The sequence below is a fragment of the Hyaena hyaena genome, unplaced genomic scaffold, assembly GCF_003009895.1.
Source record: "Hyaena hyaena isolate Hyena2069 unplaced genomic scaffold, ASM300989v1 scaffold_43, whole genome shotgun sequence".
In the NCBI taxonomy this organism is placed as follows: domain Eukaryota; kingdom Metazoa; phylum Chordata; class Mammalia; order Carnivora; family Hyaenidae; genus Hyaena; species Hyaena hyaena.
This window is the reverse complement of record NW_024080675.1, coordinates 3,235,460-3,242,325: the sequence shown is the minus strand read 5'-3', so window position 1 is coordinate 3,242,325 and position 6,866 is coordinate 3,235,460.

Sequence of the window (6,866 nt, the reverse complement as noted above, 5' to 3'; positions counted from 1 at the left end):
CTTCCTGCCTGGATCAAGGGTGTGACGGCCAGCACATCATTGGTCACCTGGAACTGTGTTGTGACATTGAGGATGGAAATAATGAGCTAAAGATATTAGAGCTGAGAGATTTTTTTAAAAAGCCTGGATTCTAGATTATATCATGGGTCATATTCACTTGGGGTGCCTACTTCTGGATTTCTTTCACTTAAAATAGAAACCTTACTTTGTTTAAATGACACAATGGAGATTATTTGACACTGATACAGGCATTCTATGGGGGGAAAAAGAGGTCCTTCAAATAAGTTTGGGAGACATTGCATATCACAGTATAGCTCCCCCACCTTGTCTGTCAGGACTCCTATTGGGGGCCCCTGGGTGGCTGAGTCAGTTAAGCATCTGTCTTCAGCTCAGGTCATGATCTCATGGTTTGTGGGTTCGAGCCCTGTGTCGGGCTCTGTGCTGACAGCTCAGAGCCTGGAGCCTGCTTCAGATTTTGTGTCTCATTCTCTCTCTGCCCCTTCCCCACTTGTGCTCTGCTTCTCTCTGTCTCTCAAAAATAAATAAATGTAAGAAAAGAAAAAGACTCCCATTTCACATTTGCCCACATTAAAGGTTCATAACGAAAAGACCTGTTCACTTTACTTAACCTGGTTCAGAACCTGGCTTTCCCCACCTTCCCTTGTCACAACACATACATACTCAAGCACAGTGCATACAGCATCTCTTAATATTGCATAACATTAAGATTCCTCAGCTCATTATTATTTGATAATCTCTAACAAAAACACATCAATACTCACCTGTTGAAATTCCAGAATACCTAGCATCTGGGCATCAATACCGAAACATTAGTCAAATGCTTCATACCAAATGTCACAGAGCAACCAGTTATGTGTTTTCTTGTCCATTTAGTTATTGGTGCATTGGAGAGACAAAGTCACAAGTGACCTTCTCAGAAACAACTCCAACAACCCAAATCCAAAATGGCCACCGTGAGTTTTCTCCCTCCAGCTGTCGATTGCTCCCAGCTCCATGATGTGTACTGACCTGTGTTTTCTCACTCTGGTCCACCTGGAAGGCTTCCAGAAATACAAACAAAAGTTGAGGCTGCTTAGGAACTAGCTTTCAGAATGAAGCTCTGTTGGGAAAACTATTTCTCTGGCAGATGTAGGAGAGTCCAAATCATCTGGCCATTAACTTCTCCTTCTTGATAATTAATTGTGAGTGTACACATAACACACAACCTGACCTATTCGGCCTTGGCATTTGGCTTGGCCATTTCAAGAGTTCCACAGAAGTCACCAATATTTTTCATACTTAAATTTCTGTAACGGCTAACAAGTCCTTTCATTTCAAAAGAAACTTAAACTGAAAAAAAAAAATCCTGTGGAACACTAACAAATCCACTAAAATTCTATATTCCTGATACTCTTTCCTAAGAACCAACCTTGCCAGAGCAATGGTTCTCCATCCTTTTACTTTTAACCTATCCATGTTTTTATATATAAAGTGAGTTTTTGTAGATGACATAGTTGGGCCTTGCATTTTTTTGTATCTTCTCTGACATTCTCTGTATTTTTTTTTAATGTTTTATTTTAGTTTTGAGAGAGAGAGAGAGAGAGAGAGAGAGAACACACGCACAAGTGGGGGAGGGGCAGAGAAAGGAAGACACAGAATTGGAAGCAGGCTCCAGGCTCTGAGCTGTCAGCACAGAGTTCAACGCAGGGCTCAAACTCACGAACCATGAGATCATGACCTGAGCCTAAGTTAGTTGCTTAACCAACTGAGCCACCCAGGCACCCCCATTCTCTGTATTTCAGTTCACATATGTAGACTATTTGTATTTAAAGTAATTATTGATGTAGCTGGATTAATATCTACCACTTTTTTACCTGTTTGCTAATTGTTGCTCATGTTCTTTGTTTCTTGTTTTGCCTACCTTTCTTTTTCTGCCATTTCAGTTTTAACTATTTTGTGTGATTCTGTTCTTTCTCCTCCTTTAGCATGTCAGTTATAATTCTTAAAAATTCTTAGTGGCTGCCCTAGACTTTGCAATATACATTTATAATTCATGTAAGTCTACTTTCAAATATCACTAAATCATTTCACAGGCAGTGTTAAGTACTTCTAAGAGAGATTCCTCCATTCCTCCCCCATCTCTTAAAACATTGCTGCATTCATTTCATTTAGTCATACACTATAATCACCCAAGGCACTGTCACCAGTATTGCTTTGAAAACTTATCTATTGGATCAACTGAGAATAAGAAAAATAAAAGACCTTATTTTACCTACTTATTCCTTCTCTGATGCTCATGCTTTCTTGTTATAGATCCAATTCCTGACCTATCATTTTCCTTCTCTCTGAGAATATCCCTTAACATCTTTTTCAGAGCAAGTCACCAACAATGAATTCCCTCAGCTTTTGTCTAAGAAAGCCTTTATTTCTCCTTTACTTGTGAAGGATAATTTCACTGGATATAGAATTCAAGGTTGGTGACGTTCTTTTCTTTCAACACTTTAAGTATGACACTGCCCTCCTCTTGTTTGTACGATTTCAGACAAGTCCATTTTAACTCTTATCTTTGTTCTTCTATAAGTAGGTATTTACACACTTCTGGCATTTTTCAGGATTTTCTCTTTACATTTGATTTTCTGCAGATTAAATATAACACAGAAGTGTACATTTTTGGATACTTATCCTACATATTATGAGCTTCCTGGATCTGTGGTTTGGTATCTGTCATTAGCTTTGAAAAATTCCTGGCCGCTATTACTTCAAATATTTCTTCTACCCCTTCTTCTCTTTCTTTGTGTACGTACTACCTTTTGTTCCACTGGATCAGTGTTTCTCAAAGTGTGTTCCTTGGACCAAGAGCATCAGCATCACTTGGCAAGTTGTTAGAAATGCAATAATCAAGCCCTCTTCCAGCCCAGACCCACTTACTCTGAAACTCTGGGGATGAGGGCCAAGAATGTGTTTAATCAAGCTCTCTGAAGAGGAGGGGGGAGGGTCCTTTTGCATGCTAAAGTTTGAAAACCACTACATCAAAGCAGAAAAATGAACACCAGGATATCAAAAAAGGGGTGATACAGAGAAAAGGGAAGTATAACAGCTGGAAACAATTAGTGTCTCTTAGAATTGTGCCCTGCTTTACCTCTCATTGGCTTTCTTATTGAGGTCGCTCATGGCTTAAAAGAGGCCTAAAGTAAAACATGGGACTAACTCCAAATGAGCTGCCAGCCTCTTTGCCTCCTGTAAGTCTGTTCCCAGCCAGTGGCTCCCAAATCAGGCTGCATATCATCCTGAGAGCTCTCAGTTAAAATGAACTCTAGACCGACTGAACCAGAATCTCCAAGGTTTGAAGCCCAGAAGACTACATTTTTAACATGAGTCTCTGGATTTTGATTCGGTTAGTCCATGACCTGGCAACAGAGGACCACTACTAGAGCCGCATACCTGGGCCTGTTGGCTGCTCTTCATGAAAGCCCTGCACAGCCCCATCTCCAAATCAATCCCGATATACCGTGGCCATATTTAAACAGCCACTGCTTCACCCTCTGTCCCTTCCTCTACCTTTCCTTTCTTTAGGTTGACCTGGGGTCTTTCACACCTTCAGAGATGAGCTCCAGAGCCAAGAGCTGAGTGCTAGGCTTCATGTGACACCCCCACTCTCCTTTGATACCATCACAGACAAGCCACAGTGCTCCCAGTGACATGGGATAAATGTCCTCACTGACCCCACTCCCACTAGAATGTAGCCCTTTCTCCTTCTTCCACATCCCCCAACCCCACTGAGGTCAGCCCTGTGGAAATGTGGCCCCACTCATAAGTTCCAATGAGTTATCCTAGTATAGCAAGTCCATAAAACTTGATCTTGCCCTAGACCCCAGTCAATATCTAGGGGCTCTGTTTTTACTAGCGGTATGTCTTCAGTCTGTTTTCTGGCTCCAGGCCCCAGGACAAAGGCTGGTACCTTGTTCCTTTCAAGAGACTGCATGTGAGGGCTGTCATGCCTGTTTACAAAGTGCTCCATCCCAGATCAGTGCTCCATTCCAAAGTCAGCCATTCCAGATCCCCAACACCCTCCCATCTGTCGGGACCCGACCCTGCCACTTTCCTGGTGCCAGTGGGCTCTGGAGTCGTGTGTACTGGGAGCCCTTGGGCATGGGTTGGGTTTGCACCAGTATGAGAGTAACTGGACCCTTTGGAACCTGGCCTGCCCCTTTTGATGGACTCATTCTAAATCTCAAGACTCCAAGCTTTCCTTCCTGCCAGGGGTGAGGGTGAGGCAAATGAGGCATCTGGGAAGGACTAGCTCCCAGGGTCAGGCAAGCACAAGGTCAGCAACTGAGAGCAAGTTAAATGTTATGCTCTACACTCCTCGCCCACCTCACCTCGTTCCCAGCCCTGCTTCCTGCTGGAGGTTGTCCTGAATGCTCCATGTCCCAATGCAAGACTAAAAGAGGGACACTGTCAATCCCAAGATCTCCATAGAGTCATTCAGCCAATAGTTCTTATATACCCCCAGGTTATAAGCACAAAGAGGCAGAGACCCTGCCTGAAAGGAGCTCAGCATAGTAAGAAAGCATGTAAACAAGAAATGATAACTCAAGGCTGGCTAGGACAGGTGCTAAGCAAAGGTATATGTGGAAGGGAAGAGGAGGTGAAATTAATTACAAGAGACAGTGGAGAAGGCTTCGAGAAGGCAGTAGTTATTCCTGGGCCCTGGACAACACACAGACTACATCTAGGGAGAGAAAATGGGAAGCTAACAGCAGGTAGAAAAGAGCACGAATCAAGGTGTGATGTGTTCTGCAACTAGCAGGTGGTTGGCATCATCAGAGGGTTAGAGACTTGGAGAGAACAATGGGAGATGAGGTCTGAAGGAAAGAGGACCAGATGGTGGAGAGCCCTGAATAGCCTGCTAAGAATGCTGGCTTCCATCTCTGGTACATGGAACATCCTGGAAGATTTTGAGGCAGGAGAGAAAGTAATTAGAATCAGCATCACAAATCAAGATTCAGAAGCTGAGGGTTATAAAAAGATCAGCAACAGGGGTGGGGGGTACCTGGGTGGCTCAGTCAGTTGAACATCCAACTTCAGCTCAGGTCATGATCTCATGGTTCATGGATTCAAGCCCCACGTCAGGCTCTGTACTGACAGCTCAGAGCCTGGAACCTGCTTTGGATTCTGTGTCTCCCTCTCTCTGCCCCTTCCCTGCTCACACTCTGTCTCTTTCTCTCTCAAAAATAAATAAAGATTTAAAATTAAAAAAAAAAAAAGATCAGCAATGGGAGAAGCAGTGGGGAAACTGTGTTAAGGACAGCCACTGAGCAGGGTCTGATTTTCTAAGTCAAGTGCAACAAGTGTCAGGAACTATGATCTGGGGGCTAGAAAAGTGGGCAGCACCAAGGAGCCTTCTTTGACAGGCTCCCATCAATCCCCAAGTACCAGCCAAAGCACAGGCCTCTGCAGAAAGGGAAACTAAAGCCACTAGCCCAGAGGCTCTGTGGGACAGCAACCTCCAGAGCTTCCTTTTGGAGACAGGACACAAGATGGTCCCGATAGGCTTTGTGGCCTGCTTCCTGGGGTGCTGTCTAGCTGTTTAAGAAGATCTCCTCTCTCCAGCCCAGGAAGCAAAGCACCTACCTCATACGGTTTTGGGTTTGGGATTCAATGGTCTGATCTATCAGAACCCCTAAAGAAGAATGCCCAGGTATCCTCCAAGCTCCCTCCCTGCCCTATCAGTCTGTGGTTTGAGGATCCCATGACTATTGGATGCAAACACTGGAGACTGGTTCTTGTAGGATTCCTTGCTGAAACATTCCTGTGTGTCTGTAATAAATGCACTCCCAATTCACTTCTCTCGAACCACCTCGGGAACTCCCAAACCCGGCCACTGTCTTCTCTCACCTGGACCATTGCTAGAATCTTCTGCCTGCTCTTCCTGTTTTTAGTTTTGCCTTCACTTTTCATTTCACCTTCTACAAGGAAGCCAGAGGAGAATTTCTAGTGCACCCAATCTTCTCAAGGCAAGTCCCTGCTTAAAATCCTTTCTGTTGCCTCAGTGGTGCCTTGAAAGGGCTCACTGGACCCTTCCTGTTGCACCCCCGCAATCTCTTCAGCCTTGGCTCTCGCCTGCCATCCCTCAACCCCCAACCTCAGCAACTCCAGTCCCCAAACTCCCGAACTCTCACCCACCTCTAAGCCTCTGCACAGACCACTCTCATTGCCTCTGCAGTGCTGGCCAATAGAAAAATGACAGAAGAATGCAAACTGGCCAATAGAAAAACGGCAGAAGAATGCAAGCCACTTATGCCATCTTAAGTTTTCTAGCAGACGCATTGGGGGAAAAAAATGGAAAGAAATGGATGATCTTATCATTAATAATGTATTTTATTTAACTCAGTCTACCCAAAATGTTATGGCTTCAACATGTGAATAAAGAATAAAATGTTGAGATCATTGACATTCTTTTTTCGGACCAAGTCTTCAAAATCTGATATGTATTTTAAACTTACAGCACATATCAATTTGGACTTGCCATGTTTATAAGTGCTCAACAGCCACATATGGCTAATGGCTGCCATATTGGATAGCATCAGCCAAGCAGTCTTCTTCTTCTCCATCCAGCGCACCATGCCTATTGTTCAGGCCCCTGCAGACAGAAAGGGCACTACCTCTTGTGACCGGGTGCTCCTCCTCAGTGCTCCCAGCCCGTTCCATCTCACACACCCAGTTGCTGAAGCCTGTGTTCTAATCCAAGATTGTAGTCTCCATGTGGGCAAGGACCATGTTTGTCTTGTTTGCCATTCAACTCCAGCACTGAGCCCCGCAGCAAACATACCCTGTAGCAAATCAGTGTCTGTTGAAGGAAGAAT